This window comes from Megachile rotundata, chromosome 10, assembly GCF_050947335.1.
Source record: "Megachile rotundata isolate GNS110a chromosome 10, iyMegRotu1, whole genome shotgun sequence".
Classification (NCBI taxonomy): Eukaryota; Metazoa; Arthropoda; class Insecta; order Hymenoptera; family Megachilidae; genus Megachile; species Megachile rotundata.
Genome location: NC_134992.1, coordinates 11,680,162 through 11,703,447, shown reverse-complemented (window position 1 = coordinate 11,703,447; position 23,286 = coordinate 11,680,162). Strand labels below are relative to the sequence as shown.

Sequence of the window (23,286 nt, the reverse complement as noted above, 5' to 3'; positions counted from 1 at the left end):
CTCCGCGGCCCGCAATAAATCGTCGAATGATTTGCCGAGATGAAGCTGTTCCTTTCAACGATTAACAAGACTAAAAACGCTGGCTCGGTCTTGTTCGAGGTGCAAATAATTAATAATCCTTTCGATACGGCTGTCGTACATGGAAAACACTTCCGAGTGAAAATAACTGTTACCTGTATTAACACAAGCTTTACACTTTAGTTTAAATCTGTGTATAGAGAAAAGTAACTGTTATCTTGATGCCTTGAAAATGAACTATTTTAACTGTTTTAACTGTCAAGTTCTTCTCAAATTTTCATTCTAATATTTCTATTAAAGAAGCTTGTTGCTTGGAATCTTGCGAATATAGCGCAAGAAATAAAGTGTAGAGGGATTTGATAAAACAACGTCTGAGGCTTGCGAAGCAACCGACTATGATCAATTAGCATTTGAACTGGGAATCGGTACGATTCTTCGGGAGTAATTAAGAAGATGCTTGTTTCAAAGAAGACTGACCTATTCTTGAACGAGGACGTCGTCAGTGGATTAAATAGGACGGGTCTCTTGATGACGAAGTGAAAATACCTTTGTACAGTTTGCTCTGAGAAACTTTCCTGACAACTTTGATACTCCATTGAAAATTTGAAGAATCTGCCTCTTCAGGTTCAACAGAAGAATCTTAGGAAATGGAGAAATCAAGGGTTCTTTATATCGAATGAACTGTTGCCTTTGGACACATAGAACGTCATTGAGGTATCGAAAATTTGGAAGTTTACATTTTTCTGTTGTTTAATAATGCTCATGTTTAATAAGACTCATGCAAAAATAGTTTATTATGTTATAATTTATGTTACAAGGTACTTGTGACATGTTATACCAAACATGTATAGAATGCACTATATTCTATTTTATAATGGAACATTTTTTATTAGGTTATGTTCTGCTTCCTGCATAGTATAACCTATTCCATTTGTTTCTTCAAACATAATGTACTAATATAAATAGAATATTAGTATAATTATACCTAACAACCCAATGAGGTTAAACTGTGGTATATCATAGTAATATAATTGATTGATTGATTTTATATGGGCCTCGACTGCTATGACTGCTCATTATAGTAATATGATAATATTGTGCATTATATTTTATGTATTGATTAATGTTAATGTATTAATCATTATTGATGTATTGATTGACAATATTAATGTATCGATAGCATATAAATATTTGTATAGCCACTCCTTTCCACGATGTCACCTATGTTGTAACACACAATCTAACATGCGTGACACGAGGGTAAAAGCCATAATGACGTAACACCCAATTCCTGTACCGAGAACCAAAAAATTTGACGAACCGATAAAACATGTTCCAGTACCTCTAAACGCATGTTGAATTATAATCAAAGCCACTATTTATACTAGTTTTTGTTGAACCTACTGACAAGTGTAGATTGTATCACGTATTCTGGTTTATCTCTAATATTAATGTATATTAGTACAAAAATAGAAATTTTAATGAACAACATTAGGGGAAAAGCTAAAATGTGTCGGTATATTGGGGCAAAAATTGAATTTTTGGGCTTGAGAGGACTTGTTGCTATTCTATTTAATACAGAGTAATTTGAAATAAGAAAATTTGACTAATTCTATGATACACGTGTGATGTAGTAGGATAGACAATAGCGAAAATTATTAGTAGAGATATATCCTGAAGATTCGAATTTTTAATTCCTTAACATTGTGACGCACTCGTGACGCACCTTACACTTCAGATAATAAATAAATCAAGGACAATTGAGTCTGGGTTTGAACACCAATAATTTGTATTAACAAGGATTCCTCCAAGGTATACCAAAATATACCAAAGTATACCAAAGTATACTAAGGCATACCCTTATTTGTCTCAACACAGCAGCAATAACTCTGACGCACCTACCAAAGAAATCACAGGTCAAAGGTTTAATATGAAAGTAGTGAAACTTCCAAAAATTGAAGAAAACGAGTGAAGTCCACATTTTGACTTAAGACGAATTTTCCAATAATTACGAACAGTGTACAGGTATTAGGAATATGGCAAGGTCAAGGGTTTAATATACAAGTAATGAAGCTTCCAAAAAATGAAAAAAGTGAAGTCCACATTCTGACTTATGATGAATTTCCCAATAATTCTGAAGAATGTACAGGTATTAGGAATATCGCAAGATGAAGGGTTTAATACGAGGTGACACAACAGTAACGAGACTAAGTCTGTAACTTGAAAAAACAATGGAATTGGCAGCAATTGTTTTTGTGGCATCATCCCACATACCTCCTCTATCCATGTTGCCAATTTCGATTGAATCGGTCATACCTTTTGGAAGTATTGCGTTATTTAGTGAACACGTGCAACTGCATTCTGCCGGAAAAATGTCTAACGTAAAAACCGAACAGCGAATAAACATCAAGTTTCTTGTAAAATTTGTTGAACTCTTTTGTAACATGTGATGAGACGGATTTTCACCTATGACCCAGAAAGTAAGCGCCAGTCAATGGAGTGGAAGTCTCCAGGATCCCCAAAACCCAAAAAAGCACGCATGTCAAAATCAAAATTCGACATTAATGGAATTGTAATGATTGAGTGGTTTCCCAGTGGTCAGACTGTTAACTAACACTATTACATTGAACTACTAAAAAGACTTCGTGAAAAAATTAGGAAAAAAAGGCCACAGTTGTGAAGCGATGGATGGCTGTTGCACCAGGACAATGCACCCGCTCACACGACACTGTCTGCCAAGCAGTTTCTGACCAGTAAAAATATTACTGCGATGGGGCATCCTCCTTATTCACCTGATTTGGCTCCATGCGACTTCTTTTTATTTCCTAAAGTTAAATTTTGCTTAATGGGAACCCATTTCACCTCAATTAGAGGTTCAGGCAGAAACGGAGAATTTCCCAAAGGGACTTCCAAAAACCTCGTTCCAGAACTGTTACCAGCAATGGCAGCACCGAATGCAAAAGTGTGTGAATGCTGAAGATGACTACTTTGAAGGTGATAATGTCACGGAGAACTGATTCTGCAGGTACAATGATTTATTGGACTAGTCTCGTTACTTTTGTGTCACACCTCGTAGCGAATACAAGGTACGAAGTAGCGAAGCTCCCAAAAATTGAAAACGAGTGAAATCGACTTAAGAAAAATTTCCCAATAATTCTAAAGAATGTCCAGGTATAATATCGCAATTTAGGGATGATCGCACCCCGGAAGAGCGTGTGCGCCACGTGCGTCCACACGTGGAGTCTGCATACCGGCACAGAGTAACGGAGAGGGTAGGAAGCGGATCGGAGCGAGACGGACTGGCGGTACTCGAAGCCCTACGCTGCTCGCTCGAACGAGAGGAGAGCTCAGTGCTACGATGGTCAGCGTGCGGGCAAGTCGTTGCACAGAACCGTTCTTATTGCTCTCTCTATCCGCTTCTCTCTCGGGACGTAGGAAAGCGCGTGTCTCGCTTAATCGCGCCTAATTAAGACGATTCGCTGTCTACTGTGTCCGTCGCGCTGTCATTGACCGTCTGCGGTTTGCCGGCCTCGTAAATCATCCTGCTTCCCCTCGCGGCAGAATGCCGCGTAATTGTGTCACGGTTGATATACGAACGTATTTTCGTCCGCTTTGATTAACGCGGAAAATTTCGATTTTTCGATCGGACGTGTTGGACACATTTCGGTGTGAATTTGTGGTGGAGATGATTTTTACGGACAAATAGGAAAGCACGTGCTGGCGTATTCGGCGCGAAGGAAACCACGTGGCCTCTGACAGCTTCTACAAGTAAGTTCCGTGAAACTTCTGTTTATAAGGGAGGTTTCTTGCTTGTGTTCTTTGGGGGAATTTTTGGGAGGGAAAGAAAACAGATTTTGGGTTATTCTAGGTAAAACTGGAATATCTTGTGTTATCGAGTTTTCAGACAGAAGAGCTCGATATGGGGGAGTAGCAGGTGAAGAAGTAGCAGAAGACAAAAATTTAACCCTTTGTCTCATGTCGAGTGAGCCTATGGCTTTCATTTATTTTCTACTTATGCTAGAAAACTTATATAGTTTCTACTTATATTAAAATTTATACGTTAGAAAACCCTTAATTATTGACAACCCCCTTTTCGATAATTATCAACCCCTTACTTTGTAATTTAAAGAGTTGGTAGGTGAAAAATTGAGTCCAAAACAGGGATGATTTCTAATCATCTCAAGAGTTAAAAATTGTACTCACGATTTTCTGTTCATTTTCCGAAGAGTAAGTACCATCGACATTCCCCGAATTCTTCCGGAAAAGTTGCTCGTTGATAAGAGATAAAGCAGAGCTCGTATATTTGAAAGACAATCCAGATTAGGTTGCAGGAATGGTGAAACATTGTTGACTGTCACAGCTATAAAGGATTTATTAAATAAGGGAATACATAGGTTTTTTCAACTAATTTTTAGATTGAAATATTAACCGTCTGTTTCGAAAAAGTCGGTCACTGATAAGGGAGTCAACAGAACAGACATGTTATATGGTACACGAGATGTTGTTATATTGCATGTATCAAACTCGTGACTCGGTTCGCAAATGTAACAAAAGAGGGATTACGTTTCTGTGGCATTGTTAAATATTCGTTTTACTTTTCATTACTGTTTCCGCAACAGAGTGACCCTATAAGATGTACACATTTTAGAAATTATAAAATGTTTCAAATTATTTATTGTATTTTACAATTTTAGTAGTAGGCTGGTTGAGACATTGGTGTCCTCTGAATATTTAATTCTGTGGAGTTTCAGATTTGTGGAATTTTATGTTATTTTATGTACATTTCTATGATCCTAGATATCTGGGTAACTACAACCTTAGATTTCTATATTTTATATTATACTATTCTTACACCTCTATATACTCTTAGATCTGTACGTCCTTAGACCCCCATCTCCCTAGAGTACAATATTCCACGACGGCAACATTCCTAGACTTCAATATCCCTAGATCTCAATATTCCACGACCCCACTGTCCTTAGATTCCAACATCCCTCGATCCCTAGATTTCTGAATCCCTAAACTTCCAAATTCCCATATCTCCAAATCTCCAGATTTCAAAATCTCTGCACCTCTAAGTCCTCATATCCACATTCCGAATTCGCTAGGTCCCTAAATTAAAAGCCTTCATCCCCAAATTCCTATATTTCTCTATCCTCCTTCTATCAAATCTCTCTATTCTTACACCCAGATCTCTTTAGATCCCTCCACCTTCAAATCCCTGCATCTGCACATCTCTGAATCTCAAACTACCCAGCTATAACAAACTCTGTCAGCGTCTAACAATGTCCCTGAATTAAAATACTGCGATTGAAAATGTCACAAGACGAGCAATTAATAACAGAATCAAGAATGCCAATATCGGTATAAAAGTGCAGAGCTAATAATCGTGGGTATCAGTGAAAGCGGTGAAGAGAAACGCGATTATTCATCGGATATTCATGATAATTCGCGGTATGGCGTTTTTCCATCATTTGCATGATAGTTCAAAGTCGATTTCTCTCGGCGGAAGAAATCGACGATAGCCGTGGAAAATGGCTCTAGGCGTACTCGGGTGCAGAGGACGCGACGAAAACAATGCGAACGACGCGACGCCGCGGCACGACGCAATCTTACTCAACAGAGGCATAAATAATTGCGTACTCCGAGCGTATTAAGATAGCGAGTTATCGCGAAGCGGGGAACCGGCCCACGATAACGCGTAATCGACGAGAATAATTCTTTCACGGTGACACGGTGATCTCTTCATGGAGCGTGGCATGGTCGCGTGAAAAACTACCCCTTCGCTTTATCGCCGCTTGTTACTGACATTGTAAATTCTACGATTCACTGAATCGATGGAAGACTTCGAAGATCAAACTTCAATTGCTAGTTATGCAATTAGTTTTTTGCTCTCTTATCTCTAAAATATATCTGATTAAAGTGAACAAGCAATTAAATTTGAAAATAAAATTAAAGATCGAACGAAATACGATTGCAACTACCCCTTCGCTTTATCGCCGCTTGTTACTGACATCGTAAATTCTACGATTCACTGAATCGATGGAAGAATGTTCGAAGATCAAACTTCAATTGCTAGTTATGCAATTAGTTTTTTGCTCTCTTATCGAGAAGACTACACTTTTTCAATCGTGATAGTAATATGACTTGTAACTGGGTTATTGCAGTGGTATTTTATTTATTTAATGTCACACTATCTTCGTAGCCATTAGTGACCAGTGTCCCAGTTTTTTGATCTTCAAATTCTGAATTTCAACCCCTTGATTCTGACAAGTTGACGCATTCGCACTTTAAGTGTAATCTTACCCGAATTTTGAATGCGTCTGAATTTAGAGTTCAAGTTTAATTATAATTATAATTTATAGAATCAAGGATTACTTGCACGACTGATACAGTCAGGCAAGGTTTCAAAACTTTTTTGTATATGTCTCATTTTGAAGTTCAAGTCTATAATTTGCAGAATCAAGGATTGCTTACAGGACTGATACATTTTATTGAAATTTTAAAATGAAACTTTTTATCTTGCATGTACAATCTTAATATAGCAGCTGTAATTAGTTCTGACGCACCTGACAAATACAACATAAGACAAGCTTACAAAATTTTTTTGTATATGTCTCATTTTGAAGTTCAAGTCTATAATCTGCAGAATCAAGGGTTGCTTACAGGACTGATACATTTTATTGAAATTTTAAAATGAAACTTTTTATCCTGCATATACAATCTTAATACAGCAGCTGTAATTAGTTCTGACGCACCTGACAAATACAACATAAGACAAGCTTACAAAATTTTTTTGTATATGTCTCATTTTGAAGTTCAAGTCTATAATCTGCAGAATCAAGGGTTGCTTACAGGATGGATACATTTTATTGAAATTTTAAAATGAAATTTTTTATCCTGTATATAGATTCTCAATATTGCAGCTGTGATTAATTCTGACGCACCTGACAAATACAACATAAGACAAGGTTTCAAAAATTGTTCATATATGTTTCATTTTGAAGTTCAAGTCTATAATCTGCAGAATCAAGGGTTGCTTACAAGACTGATACATTTAATTGAAATTTTTAAATGAAACTTTTTATCCTGCATATACAATCTTAATATAGTAGCTGTAATTAGTTCTGACGCACCTGACAAATACAACATAAGACAAGGTTTCAAAAATTGTTCATATATGTCTCATTTTGAAGTTCAAGTCTATAATTTGCAGAATCAAGGGTTGCTTACAGGACTGATACATTTTATTGAAATTTTAAAATGAAACTTTTTATCCTGTATATAGACTCTCAATATTGCAGCTGTGATTAATTCTGACGCACCTGACAAATACAACATAAGACAAGGTTTCAAAAAATGTCCATATATGTCTCATTTTGAAGTTCAAGTCTAAAATTCGCAGAATCAAGAGTTGCTTACAAAACTGATACATTTAATGATTACAATAATTCCTTCCTACCCCTCATTTACTAGAACGTATAAATATTTTGTTGAAATATTTATCTCCTGCCCATAATTATTTCCTACACCTCGTTTACTACACCCTATAAATATTACAAGGTCTAAATATTTGAACGCAGATATTACAGAGTATTTCTCCAGCGTATAAATATGTATAAACATATCCAACAACGTAAACATGCATAAATATTCCATGCACGTATAAATATTCCATACGCGTATAAATATCGCTACCAGGTGAATTAACGCTTGCAGAAAAATTTTTTCGCGATTTCTGTCCCATGAGAATGCAATATGCGGCGGTGTGAACGGCCTGCGCGAGGTTGTGTTCGTTGACTGTCCACTCGCTCGTATAATTTCTGGGCCGAACACGTAATTTAACGCACTCCCACTTGCGTCACGTGATTATATCGTTTCCGTGGCTGTTTATACCGTTCGTACGCTTTTAATTGTCGCGTGTATTGTTCGCACGCGGAAATTACCAACGGGATACGTTTTGGGGACTGGCTTCCGAAAACCTTTAAAAATAATTGCTTTGCCAAGCGTCATTCATTATTCAGGATGCACCTTTGCGGATCGAGAGTTTTTTTGTGGTCGACATTTTGGTGTTGCATCGATATTTTGGGGAAACTTTTATTTGTGGTGCAGATTATTTGGATGGTTAGGTTGATGATTAGGATGATTAGGATTTGGTGATTAGGATGAAAATTAGATATCAATGAGAATATGTTAGGTATACTTCTGTGTCCCTGTATCTTTGTCTCTGGCTCTGTGTCTCTGTGTCTCTATGTCTCTGTGTTTCTGTGTCACTATGTCTCTGTGTCTCTGTGTCTCTGTGTCACTATGTCTCTGTGTCTCTATGTATCTGTGTCTCTGGCTCTGTGTCTCTATGTCTCTATGTCTCTGTGTCCCTATGTCTCTGTGTCTCTGTGTCACCATGTCTCTGTGTCTCTGTGACTCTGTGTCACTATGTCTCTGTGTCTCTGTGTCTCTGTATCTCTGTGTCTGTGTCTCTATGTCTCTATGTCTCTGAGTCCCTATGTCTCCATGTCTCTGTCCCTAAACTTTCTGACAAAAATGACAGATAAATATAAAATTAAGAATTGCAGAATGAAAATTTCTAATTAATTTTCACACTAATTTTCACGTAACCTTTGTCAGTTTTACTTTGAAACAACTCAGTGCATTTTGATCTGCATCATAGTACTCAACCAAGTAATTTAAGCAAATTCGGGTAACAAAGTAAATTGCTCAAGTACTCCACGCAATAAGCAGTTGTTCAAGTTAGCAATTGTTCAAGAAATAACCGTTCCGTAAGAAATAACAGTTCCTGAACAAATCGGGACTCTGAATTGTACCCGAACACAAAAAGTCTGCAGAGTCGCAACTCGGAACATAGGATTGAATCGTTCAAGTTCAAGGAAGTTTCGCAACGGGCTTCTCCAACTAATTTCGCGAGCATTCGGCTAAAGAATAAAGTAAACAGAACTCCGGAACTCGCGAGTCTGTTAATTTTCGCGAGAACGTTACACGTGGAGAGAACACGCGGGAAAACATCGGAGGAAATAGAAAAAACATCGAGAATATGATTTCTTGGACACTTTTTTATTCCGAGAAGTTTAACGCATGTTGAAGAACTGCTAACTTTTGGAGAAAGCTGCTGTCGTAAATCAATCAAACTGCTCATTAACCTTTTCGCTATCAATGGTGTATAGAAAACGGAATATTAATTGCTTGTCAAGCCTGGGACATAAATTTTTCCTAATTGCGCTGAGAAGAATATAAATTTCTTCAAATTGCTTCTGAAGCTTGGAAAGACTTTGTCGAAGTATCAATTGTGTGACTACATTGTCAACTTGTGAGAAAGGATACCTGTAATACGGGTTAGGTCTGAGGTTAGGCGCCGACGGATTGGTTACGAGGGTAGAAGAGGTTAGATCACAAAATTCCTCTGCAGTGTTTTAAAAACATTACATTATACTTACATACGCTTACATAAAATTATGTACATACCGGTACGAATCACTACAGGCACAATTAGTATAGATCCTTGAAATGGGAGGTAGCTGACGTGATTCTGAACAACTTTTCCCTTTGCAAAAATTTGATCTGAAGCTCCGTTTTTGAATTATTAAGCAAAAACACGGACCAATCAGAACGCGCGCTCAGCCGCTGGGCGGAGCTCTCTCGTGCCTGCGCACGCCTCCTGCGCTCTAATTGGTCCCATGTTTTTCCTTAATAATTCAAAAACGGAGCCTCAGATCAAATTTTTGCAAAGGAAAAAGTTGTTCAGAATCTCGAACCCCACCAATTCCGAAAGTTACACTACTTGTGAGACATCCTGTCGGCATTGAGTGTTTACAAAAAAAAATTGCTGGACAAAGTTTCACATCGTACAGTTCAATCCTGTTTATAAACCATGTACCTTTTATTTGAGCGTAAGTGCAACCCAGAGTGCACTGTAAGGGTGGAGTACGAAGAGATTTCATCAAAGTTTCATTCGTCACTCGAGTAACGATCCGAGAGCAAATAAATTATCTAAATTTTCTTTGATTCCATAAATCTTGTAGACGACCAACCGTCGACCACCAAGGAACACGGTGAACGTCAACGAACATATTCACCGTTTCAGTAATCTCGACTGGTAAATAGAAATAAATCAATTCTATGCTCGTCCAGTACTTTTCACCGTCCATAAATCTTCGGTATCTGAGTTGTTCGTGTCGGGCATACATTAAGCAGATTAATTCCGTGTAGCTGCGAGGAGAAAAGAAAACGCCTCCTATAAAACCCATCAATTTAATGAACCTTCTAGTATCTGTTTCTTCGCTCGTTCGCGAGGCAACGTTCTCTTATTTTCCATAAATCTTCGATATCCGAGGCGCTCGGTTCAATCCGTCGTGTCTCCTGTACTTCCCATCCAGCGAATAAATCAAACGCGGATCGATTCCACTCGCGTTGCGAGTCCTTTTTTTCCTCTCCCATCGACTGCTGAATGAAACGAGTGAATGGAATCGTTATGCGCCGCGGTGCAATCAGAATCGACACTGAATTCCGGGGATACGATAGATCTCGTGTGAAAAGATTCGATAGATTCTACTGTATCGGTTCATTCGTAATTGCTACTCCAGGAATTTTTCAAATCCTATTCCAGAATTCCGGGAAACAATTTAGGGTCGATTTAGGGCAAACTGAAAATTTCAGCGATTCCAGAAATTTTGCAATTTCGAGTCTGATCTGGTAAATTAACAATGTCGGCGATTATAGAAATTTTACAATTTCGAGTCTGATTAACAATTTCAGCGATTGAAAATGTACAGAATAGACAATATAAGAGAAAGTAGAAAATAAGAGTTTAATTAATAGATCTAAAATTTGAAACGAAATTAAAATAATTCACTGAAGTGATAAATAATTCCAGTCGTACATTACTCGCGCGTATCCACTCGATCATACGTGACATATGCAAATCGATAGGATAGATATATCAGCGCATATTTACCTTCGTCAATTTCCACACCATTGACCGGCTTAAGTAGCTGTGCTCTAACAAAGGTGTTGTCCCGAAGATAAGTATATTCTGGTTTTATTTCGCAAAAACAGTCGGTAGGGATTATTTAGATGTAGGGTGACACAGTGGATGTGCGCGCGAAGAGCGACACGCGCCGAGTATCTTCATCTATTTCAGTGGATTGCCTTGTCGGAAGTATCACTCGACGAGCGCTTCCTATTGTGATAAAAGCGGCTTCGTACGCTTTCGTATTGCTTGATCCTTGCGTCGACCATGTCGCGGAACACGCTTCGAATCACGCTTCGTACTTGTACGTGAACGTTCGTCGACGAAAAACGATCAGAGATGCAGTAGCGAGTTGGTGAAAATCCTGTGCGCGTTGTGTTTGTGACTTGTGGAGAGTAATTAGGGATTTGGGAGATTTAGAGTTTGGGGAATTTGGGATTCGGGAAATTTAGGGAATTTGGGATCTAGGGAATTTGGGATTTGGAATTTGGTGAATTTGGTATTTGGGGAATTTGGGATTCGGGAAATTTAGGGAATTTGGGATCTAGGGAATTTCGGGACTTTGGTATTTGGGGAATTTGGGATCTAGGGAATTTGGGATTTGGAATTTAGGGAATTTGGGGCATTTGGGATTCGGGAATTTAGGGAATTTAGGGCACTTGGGATTCGGGAATTTGGGATCTAGGGAATTTCGGGACTTTGGTATTTGGGGAATTTGGGATTTGGAATTTAGGGAATTTGGGAACTGGGGAATTTGGAGCATTTGGGATTCGGGCATTTAGGGAATATGGGGCACTTGGGATTCGGGAATTTGGGATCTAGGGAATTTCGGGACTTTGGTATTTGGGGAATTTGGGATTTGGAATTTAGGGAATTTGGGATCTAGGGAATTTCAGGACTTTGGTATTTGGAATTTAGGGAAGTTGGAATCTGGTGAATTTGGAGAATTTGTTATTTTGGGATTTGGGAAATTTGGAATTTGGGGAATTTGGGGAATTTGGGATCTGGGGAATTTGGAATTTCGGAAATTTTGGGATTTTGGGATCTGGGGAATTTGGGATTTGGAAATTTTAGGATTTGGGGGATTCGGGGAATTTGAGATCTGGGGAATTTGAAATTTGAGATTTAGGGAATGTGGGGAATTTGGAATTTAGGGATTCTGGGATCTGGGGAATTTGGGATTTGGGAAACTTGGGAATTTAAGGATCTGCGGGATTCGGGGAATTTGAGATCTGGGGAATTTGAAATTTGAAATTTAGGGAATTTGGGATTTAGGGAATCTGGGATCTGGGGAATTTGGGATTTGGAGAATTTGAGATCTGGGGAATTTGGGATTTGGAGAATTTGAGATCTGGGGAATTTGAAATTTGGAGACTTTGGAATTTGTTACATTTGAGATTTGGAAGATTTCGAATATTCGCGATGTGTTATTTGAGATTTGAAGTATTTAGAATATGAAATTTGAAATATTTGAGTTTTTCGAGACATAGAATTTATAATACTTGAGATTTCATTTTGGAAGACTTAGAACATTGCCTTTGGGTTTCGATAGATTCAACATTTGGCACATTTAGAATACGAAAGATTTAGCATTTGGAAAACTATGTATACTTAGCATTTGAAGTTTGAGAATTTGCATCAGTCAACTTAAAAATTGAATAGTTGAAATTGAAGTTGAATTCGAACCTGAAAATTTGAGAAATCTGATTCTCCTTGTTCCAGTATAGACCTTGTTAACAAACAGTCTATAGAAAAGAATCGTCGGTAATACACAGGGGCGGAATTAGTTACGTCGATCGGCAACGACAGCGAGAGCGTATTAGCATAACATTGCCGCGAACAATCGATGCTAAAGTGGCAGTGAATACGAAGGCCAAAAATCCGTAGGGCAATGTCGTTTTAAACAGAAACATAGTGAACAATCCTGTGAAGAATGCGGTTACATTGTGGTCTAATATTTTCGTTGTTCCCTCTGTAGATTTCCTCCAATTATTATGACGGATGTTTGTGAAACTATGTCGCGAGAAGAATCGTTTTGACGTTAATTTGCCCGCTGTTGAAAATGCCAGCACGTGCCCGAAACATTTCCAGGGCGCTTTCGTGTTTCCTTTCTCCTTGCTTTATTTTATTTTTTGGACACCGTTCACAAAGTGCTGTATCCACCCTCTTCCAACCTCTTTGTTCTATCCGCAAACGAGGGACGTTTCTAAATCCTCCGCGCATCCGAGTCGATTATTTTTCGAAAATAAATCGTTGGCTGGTTACAAAGTTCATCGAACGAAACAACAGAGGAAACGATTACTTCGCCGGGCTTTTATCGAGTCAGCAGACACGATCGCATCGACAGCCGTCAAAACTGTCACGAACCGAGCGTAGAATAAAATCTGATCGATCAAACACTTCGTCCAATTTAGTTGTCGGATCCCTACCTCGATTGCCCTTCCATTGTGTGCGTAGACAGAGGATTAGCTCTTATCGTTTGAATGCATTTTTCGAAAAAATACTGGATTTCGAAACTGTCAGATGATGTAGAATATTCTGTGTTTTCTATTATGTTATTATAGGACGCGATGTAGTCGTTATACTAGCGCAAAAATTACTTGATAACTAAATTAATAGCGATATCTATTTATATTAATAATAATAGCCATTTAGTACCTGTATCAATATTAATGTTATCTTCAGCAATAATAACATCAGACATCTTCAAAAATATTATTGACATCGTCGAAATTATTGTCGAACATCATTGACATTATCAACATTATCAACATCATCAACATCTATAGTGCCATTGAATGCAACGTCACCAACTTCAATATCAATTGATGTCAATACCAACATCAATGTCATCTTCAACACCAGTAACATCAGACATCTTCAAAAATATTATTAACATCGTCGAAATTATTGTCGAACATCATTGACATCATCAACATCATCAACATTATCAACATCATCAATATCATCAACATCTATAGTGTCATTGAATGCAACGTCACCAACTTCAATATCAATTGATGTCAATACGAACATCAATGTCATCTTCAACACCAGTAACATCAGACATCTTGAAAAATATTATTAACATCGTCGAAATTATTGTCGAACATCATTGACATCATCAACATTATCAACATCATCAACATTATCAACATCATCAACATCATCAACATCTATAGTGTCATTGAATGCAACGTCACCAACATCAATATCAATTGATGTCAATACCAAAATCAATGTCATTTTCAACACCAGTAACATCAGACATCTTCAAAAATATTATTGACTTCGTCGAAATTATTGTCGAACATCATTGACATCATCAACATCATCAACATTATCAACATTATCAACATCATCAATATCATCAACATCTATAGTGTCATTGAATGCAACGTCAACAAGTTCAATATCAATTGATGTCAATACCAAAATCAATGTCATTTTCAACACTAGTAACATCAGACATCTTCAAAAATATTATTAACATCGTCGAAATTATTGTCGAACATCATTGACATCATCAATATCATCAACATCTATAGTGTCATTGAATGCAACGTCATCAACATCAATATCAATTGACGTCAATACCAAAATCAATGTCATTTTCAACACTAGTAACATCAGACATCTTGAAAAATATTATTAACATCGTCGAAATTATTGTCGAACATCATTGACATCATCAACATCATCAACATCATCAACATCATCAACATCATCAACATCATCAACATCATCAACATCATCAACATCATCAACATCATCAACATCATCAACATCATCAACATCATCAACATCATTAACATCATCAATATCATCAACATCATCAACATCAATTGATATCAATACCAACATCAATGTCATCTTCAACACCAGTAACATCAGACATTTTCAAAAATATCAACATCATCATTAACATTATTGTTGAACATCGCTAACATCATGAACATCATTAACATCACCACCATCAATATCATTATTGACATCTATGACAGTATCATTGAACGTCACCAACATGATAATCAACGTCATCAACATCAAGGTTAACATGAGCACCAGAGTCAAACATCAAAATTGCATCTATGCTTTCATATCTTGAAAGTAAGATACGCAAGTCAGATAGAAGTTAGATAGAAAATAAAAAGATAAAGTGTAACAACCAGACCGAGTACAAAGACCGCCAGTCGTTTTAAAATTAGCAATACCGCAGATTGACCAGCTTTTTGTGTCGATTCTAAATCCGTCCACCAGATAAAATCGAAGTAAACGGTCATCCTGTCGGCGCGAGGATCCGTCTCGAGACAAGTTCGAAATCGAGGGCACAAAGTGTATCGTTCCGATCTATTTTCGCTGGTTAACGAGCAGAGCGTATCTTTGCCCCCTAGACAAGTATGTCTGAGCACCGCTGAACCTCTAGATAGAGGCTGCCATATACGCCGTTCGATGTATTCAAAGGTGGTTGCGAAGCAAACCCTTTCATTAGCGTGTGGGCCACGCGGCCCTATTATCCCCGACAAAACATCCGATTCCATTGTCAACCGTCGAACAATGCCACGCTGCGGTCACGTGTTCCACTTTCGATCATTATACGCCAAGTGTGCATAAAGTTGGCAAATTTCAACCGCCTCGAGATCGACCTCGGAGGACTCTTCGAGATGACACCGATGACAGCTGTCGGCGCGGACCCAAATCAACGGATCCGTTTAACTTCGATACTTAGTGTCAACTTGTGAACTGACGTACAATAGACATTGGGACTCACAATGATTATCGACATTTGATACTAAAATTGATACATACATGGACACTTACTGAAATGAATACTGACATTGAGACTCACAATGATTATCGACATTTGATACTAAAATTGATACATACATGGACACTTACTGAAATGAATACTGACATTGAGACTCGCAATGATTATCGACATTTGATACTGAAATTGATACCGAAATTGATACTTACATAGACACTTACTGAAATGAATACTGACATTGAGACTCACAATGATTATCGACATTTGATACTAAAATTGATACATACATGGACATTTACCGAAATGAATACTGACATTGAGACTCACAATGATTATCTACATTTGATACTGAAATTGATACCGAAATTGATACTTACATAGACACTTACTAAAATGAATATTGACATTGAGACTCACAATGATTATCTACATTTGATACTGAAATTGATACTAAAATTGATACATACATGGACACTTACTAAAATGAATACTGACATTGAGACTCACAATGATTATCGACATTTGATACCGAAATTGATACATACATTGATACTGATATTGTTCCCGATATTCATACTAATATTGTTCCCGATATTCATACTAATATTGCTCCCGATATTCATACTAATATTGCTCCCGATATTCATGTTAGTATCAGTGCAAACAAAGACAGGAATTCACATGAAACATTGATACCCCAGAATTGATATTGCCATATAAACGAGATTGATACGCAACCCCGTTTAGGTGCACAGTTGGCTACTAAAAGCGGAGTCGAGGCCAATGTCAGAGTTCGAATGTGTACTTTAAAACTCGGCTAGAACAATAGGGGCTGCGTTCTGTGTTCGCAGCGAGGCAAAAAAGTGCCACTGCCATTTTGCAAGTTCCGATTGTGCGAACAGTATATGGTCTCGGTTCTGAGTGGCCGATATAGCACAATGCTGAATAGAAGAAACCAAAAGTACGATTGCCATTCAAACGGGCCACGAGAAACGTTATTCTCAGCAGTTATCTCAGGACGGAATGGAAATCGATCTTTCTTGCAAAATGCCTTTTTCTGTCGTTGAGATTGAACCTTTCTTTTCGAAAACTTGGATTTGTGTTACAAGTTTGGTATGTGTATATATGTTCTAAACGAAACATTTCATATGAAAGTTCACGTGACTTGTAATTTACGTAACATACAATTTCTTTGAATTGCAATTGTAGTTGAAATTACAAATTCAGTCAACTACAAATTCAGTGTAGTTAAAATTACAAGTTCAGTCCGAAGAAATTTTGCTCACGAACGAATGTCACTCGAAGCGTAAATCACGTCGATGATCGATTTGACCGGAGGAGAAAAAGAATATCGAAGTACCATCGTCGAGAAAGGACGTCTGTTGCGAATTCGTTGGTGATATAAAAGCCGATTATTTATTCAAGTCGACGGCCACTCGACGTTCCACATTTAGAGTATCCCGTCTGCGGAGTTAGTGAATGACTTCCGTTGCTGCGTGAACGGCGTTTCGCTTTAATCTTCGTGACACCCGACATCACCGCATTGATTTTCGGTCTTCAGCATCCACCGTTCGATAGATGTTAAACATCTATCGTTCGCGAAAGACGTCGTTATCGCCTCTACTAAATTTACCCCGTCCTCGTCTTTTCCTCAATAATATCTATTCACTTTGAGAGTTCATTTACCGCTATCGTTCAGATTTATGAACATCAACTATTTTTAGTAATCGACTGCCAGACGCTGGATTAGAACTTACAGAGAAATTCTGGTTCTACTTTTATCAAGGGAATATTGAAATATCGTCATGAATATGGTAATCGAAGACTTAGTCGAAATTTTTGCAAGAATTTTTTAAGTGCATACAGATGTACTTCCACACATGTATGTTTACATGTATACACTTGTATAACTACATATCCACACATGTATGTCTACATATCTACACATGTATATGTATATATCTACACATGTATATGTATATATCCACACATGTATATGTAAATATCCACACATGTATGTCTACATATCCACACATGTATATCTACATAATCACATATGTATATCTACATATCCACAAATGTATATCTACATATCCACACATGTATATCTACATATCCACACATGTATGTCTACATATCCTCACATGTATATCTACATATCCACACATGTATGTCTACATATCCACATATGTATGTCTACATATCCACACATGTATGTCTACATATCCACACATGTATGTCTACATATCCTCACATGTATACCTACATATCCACACATATATATCTACATATCCACACATATATATCCACATAATCACACATGTATATCTACATATCCACACATGTATGTCTACATATCTACACATGTATGTCTACATATCCACACATGTACATCTACATATCCACACATGTATATCTACATATCCACACACGTATGTCTACATATCCACACATGTACATCTACATATCCACACATGTATGTCTACATATCCACACATGTATGTCTACATATCCACACATGTATATGTACATATCCACATACGTATATCCACATATCTACACATGTATACATCGCGTTCAAAATTGCTATTAGACACTTATGTATTGTTCAGCGATCTACCAGTTAATTAATACAGATTAAGCCAATGGAAAAAAGGCAGAATTACCCGGTACTTTACGCCGATCGAATCGCTAAGAATGATTGCGCGGCATTCGAAGCCAGCTCCTCGTTGCATATGTATAAACCTGGAATTGCGCATTGTTATTCGATCTAATGAAAATTTAACGAACCTGGCACAGTTCGTGACCTCGGCTCGGAACAAGGCTAATTTCGCCTGCAAATATCAATGATTCGCTAAGCGTAACACCTTCGGTGGGCGTCTTACGATGTAATTTTAAGTTGCTCGTTACGAAGAAAAGTATCTGTATTTACTGGTCCTACAAACATACTCCTATTATTCTATCATGGTATTATAAACTCAGTTATAATGTGAGTAATTGAACAATCACTCGTAATTGCAACTTCGAATGTTATTTCGAACTGCGCGAGGTGTACAAAGTATGCCAAAAACGAAAAAGATATTTGTTAACAGAGATCTTTCACCTTATGACAAGAATAGGCGATACGAGTGAATTAACGCCGGGTGGTCAAGTCGAAATTGAATTTAGATCGGCCACTCAGTGATGCGTTGCAGGGGTGCTAGACTTATTTTTAAACGAGCCTATAGGCGCAGTGCGTGTCGAAACTGCTGAACAAAAAACAAAGGTGATGGGAAACCGTGTCGTTCGTATGGTTAATTGAAGCGACTCTGAATTGGAAATTAGGCAACTTGAAATGCGGAAAAGTGCATTCGATTGCCTCTTGAAATAAATCCATAATCAAGTCAAAGTGTCAGCACTATTTCAGATAAATAATGTTGTCTAATACAACTAGTATAAATAGTACATCTATCACTGGTCTAAAGACATCGAAGGAAGAATAAAAATTCCAGCACGTAAGAAGGGCGAAGCGAAACATCTGTCCAATTTCGCGGACGTAATTCGAACTACAGATACAAGGATGACAAGAGTCGGTTCGGACACGGAAGCATCGTCGGTGACGAGACATCGAAATGGAACACCGATCCAGACGGAAACGAGAGGTCGATGGGCTAGAAACGCTTCGTCCCGAATCCGTACGTACACAATGGCAGTATAACCCTAGAAATGCAGCACGGGAGGAAGGAACACGAAGGAAGGGCGAGCAGGGAACGCAGCCTTCGCACAGAAATTACATCGCGCTACATCGTGTTACGTGCACTGTAAACGATACCCCTTGGCCTGTTGGCCACGCTCACAGAATGCGAAACGAGCGTGGAAACGTGGCGTAGTGAGCACGATGCTCTAACGGTGCCCGTCAAACTTACGTGTCAATTCAAACACCTATTCATTGCTCCTCTTTTCACACATGATCTGATCGATGTCCTCACATGGACCTCAGTTTCTACTTCATTCAAATCTACAAATATATTTAGAATTTTAGGAGAGTATTTAGGTGTGGATGTGGATTATTTCAATGGAGTGATCAGCACTTTTGGTTATTGTCAGAGTGGATGATTCGAATACTTCTATTCGTTGCTTCTCTTTTCACATATGATCTGATCGATGTCCTTACATGGACCTCAGTTTCTACTTCACTTAAATCTACAAATATACTTAGAATTTTAGGGGAGTATTTAGGTGTGGATGTGGATTATTTCAATGGAGTGATCAGCACTTTTGGTCATTGTTAGAGTGGACGATTCGAATACTTCTATTCATTGCTCCTCTTTTCACAGATGATCTGATCGATGTCCTCACATGGACCTCAGTTTCTACTTCATTTAGGCACAAATATTTTAGGGGAGTATTTAGATGTGATCTGGATCATTTGAATGGAGTGATCACTTTTTGGTCATCGTCACTGGAACTAATTTTTCATATTTGAACATTTACAGCTTTAATCCAAAGCAATCTGCATCATTTCAATGGAGTGATCACCATTTTTTGGTCATCGTCACTGAAACTATAATTTTTCATATTTGAACATCTACAACTCTAATCCAAAGCAATTTGCATTATTTCAATGGAGTGTCATCACTTTGGTCATCGTCACTGAAACTAATTCTTCATATTCGAATATCAGCTCTAATCCAAAGCAATCTGCATCATTTCAATGGAGTTATCATTACTTTGTGGTAATCGTCAGTGAAACTAATTTTTCATATTCGAACATCTACTGCTCTAACCCAAAGCAATCTGCCAAACAAGAATGAAAGATTTGTATAATCTTATTGTCAGATAAGCGACAGTTTAGGACTTCATAATGTTCACAATACCTATTACATGTCCTCAGTTCAATGTCTCTAATAATTGACTATGCAGGCTTGACTATTTAACCGAGTCTGTAGCTTGAGGTCAGAGGTAACTCAAGTTCAGTCTCTCTTCTCTGTTCAACTGATTTTTCTTCAAGAAATATATAAACCTTCTCTGCTACTTTTCTTAAAAATCCTAATACTTGATTATTTATTCAGACTTGACTATTTAACTGAGTCTGTAGCTTGAGGTCAGAGGTAACTCAAGTTCAGTCTCTCTTCTCTGTTCAACTGATTTTTCTTTAAGAAATATATAAACCTTCTCTGCTACTTTTCTTAACAATCTTAATACTTGACTATTTATCCAGACTTGACTACTTAACCCAGTCTGTAGCTTGAGGTCAGAGGTAACTCAAGTTCAGTCTCTCTTCTCCGTTCAACTGATTTTTCTTCAAGAAATAAGAACATGATTTTTCTTCAAGAAACATATAAACCTTCTCTGCTACTTTTCTTAAAAATCCTAAAAGAAAACAGACTAGGTGAAGAATTTTTAATTGTTAATAAAATAAAAGCCGATAGCTAAATCTGAATAGAGGTAGTTGAAGGACTATTTAAAATCTGTAGCTATTTCAACGTTGATTAAAATGAAAGTAATTCGATATCTCCGACACCTGGTCAATGGTTGGATAAATTGAGACTCAGGTTTGAAATAGGGTTGAAATTGTGATGAATCGAAGCGACGGTATTTTCAGTAGCCCGAGGATGATCCGGAAGACAGGTAACCCGAGTGGATTAGGATTTATAGCTATCCATTTTTCAACTGTCCATATTCCACTCCGTCAAAGTGTTCATAATAAAAGTATGCAAATTAGAGAAAAGCAGGCATGAATAGGCAGGGGATTGTGTGGAGTGACGTGTGTCGGAACACGATGACGGCACATCGTGCGTTACGGAGATTCAGGTGGACTGTTTTGTCCGAGCACGTAGCGAACGGGAAACAAAACTTTCTAGGAATAGAGTTCACGGGGTTTTGTCATGCAAGCAACGAGATGCCTCTCGTTTGAATACCTAAATCACCATAGAAGACCACTTTACCTATTTAAAAGCGGAATATACAAATCGGCTCGTCTTCCGTTCCGAACACGTTCACCCAGAGAGGCCTTCGAGAGGGCAGACGACGAAAGAAAAGAGGCATAATTAAAAACGGGGAACCCGATATCCTTGAACGGTCTCGCGAATAAGTTACAAACGAAAAACCGACAGGCGTAGATGCAATAAAAGCGAACGTCGTCGGATTATAATTAATTAACCGATCGACTGCTATCAGCACGCGTACCGACTCGTTTTCTCGTCAAGAGAAATAGCGGTCCGAGCAAAGTGCAACGAGACGAGCTAAGCGGAACGGAGCGTTCGCGCTGCACCGACGATTACTTATCAACAGACCGGCTCCCCAAAGCGACGTCCATGAAGAGACGCGACGCGTCGCGACCAGACAGGACACGACACGACACGGTAGACCGGCCCGTTTATTCATGGATCACGAGCCACGTGGACGGATAATTCTCCGTTACGGTCAGCGAGGCTCGACGTGTGACTTCTTCAGCGTCGTATCTTGCCTTGAAACCAGTCCGACGCGGCTGCGTCCACTTAAATATTACGAGCGTCCCTAGATTCTCCCGGAAAACGCTTTGCTCCATTTTCATACGCGAGCATCTTACAATTTATTCGTTTCGAAACGATACAACATTCTACCCGGCTGAAATTACCCTGCTTTCGAAACACGAGTTTTATCGTTACGGGACAGGTGGAATGGACAATTGAACATTTGTTTCGTTGGACTTAGCAGTCACACTGATGGATCGCGGTAAAATTGTCGTTAATGAAGAGCGAACGGGTTGACGAAACACTTTGGGTTAATTTTACAAGTTTGAATATGCTTTGGTCTCGTGACTCATTGAACGTGGTATTATTACTGGACAGGTCAGTTGTTAGGTTTATGGATTTATAGTACGTTTACGAAGTCGGTGACTCATCATAGGTATTATTGAAGAGTGGACAAAGAGGGTTAGGTAGAAGGGAACGGTCACTTTTATATATATACTCATCTGAAGACACTTAGGATTGTGACATAATTGCTGAAGGGAGTACAAAAAGAGACAGAAAGGCAGAGTTAAATATTACTTTCATACCTGTATACCATATTAATATGTCAAGTTTGAGGATCTGTTTAGGATCTTGATATAATTGCTGTTGTTGAAGAGAGTTTAAAAAGAGACTGAAAGACACAGTTAAATATTAGTTTCATACCTGTATGCCATATTCATATGTCAAGTTTGATTCCCTAAATCCCACATCCCCCAGATTCCAAATTTTCCAGATCTCAAATTCTGCAGATCCCAAAATCCACAAATCCCCAAAATTCCCAAATCCCAAATTTCTCAAATCCCAAATTTCCCAAATCCCAAATTCCCCAGATTCCAAATCCCCCAGATTCCAAATTCCCCAAATCCCAAATTCCCCAAATTCCAAATTCACCAAATTCCAAATCCCCCAGATTCCAAATCCCCCAGATTCCAAATTCACCAAATCCCAAATCCCCCAGATTCCAAATTCCCCAAATCCCAAATTTCCCAAATCCCAAATTTCCCAAATCCCAAATTCCCCAAATCCCACTTTCCCAAATCCCA

At 38.2% G+C, this 23,286-nt stretch overlaps 2 protein-coding genes across 3 annotated transcripts in view; one reads left to right on the top strand and one right to left on the bottom strand.

Annotated features, from left to right (window-relative positions):
* The window catches only part of LOC100877192 (Mediator complex subunit 20), a 149,841-nt gene that overhangs the window by 86,149 nt on the left and 40,406 nt on the right, over window positions 1–23,286 (bottom strand). The gene's annotated exons all lie outside the window — the stretch shown is intronic.
* Window positions 1–23,286, top strand: part of LOC100877081 (facilitated trehalose transporter Tret1) — a 124,830-nt gene that overhangs the window by 62,086 nt on the left and 39,458 nt on the right. The window contains exon 1 of one of the 2 annotated variants that reach the window (XM_012298575.2): window positions 3,333–3,786. The exons of the other annotated variant lie outside the window; for it this stretch is intronic. The gene's annotated coding sequence lies outside the window, so the exon portion shown is untranslated. Of the gene's footprint in view, window positions 1–3,332; window positions 3,787–23,286 lie in introns of those variants that run through there. 2 annotated transcript variants of the gene reach the window in all.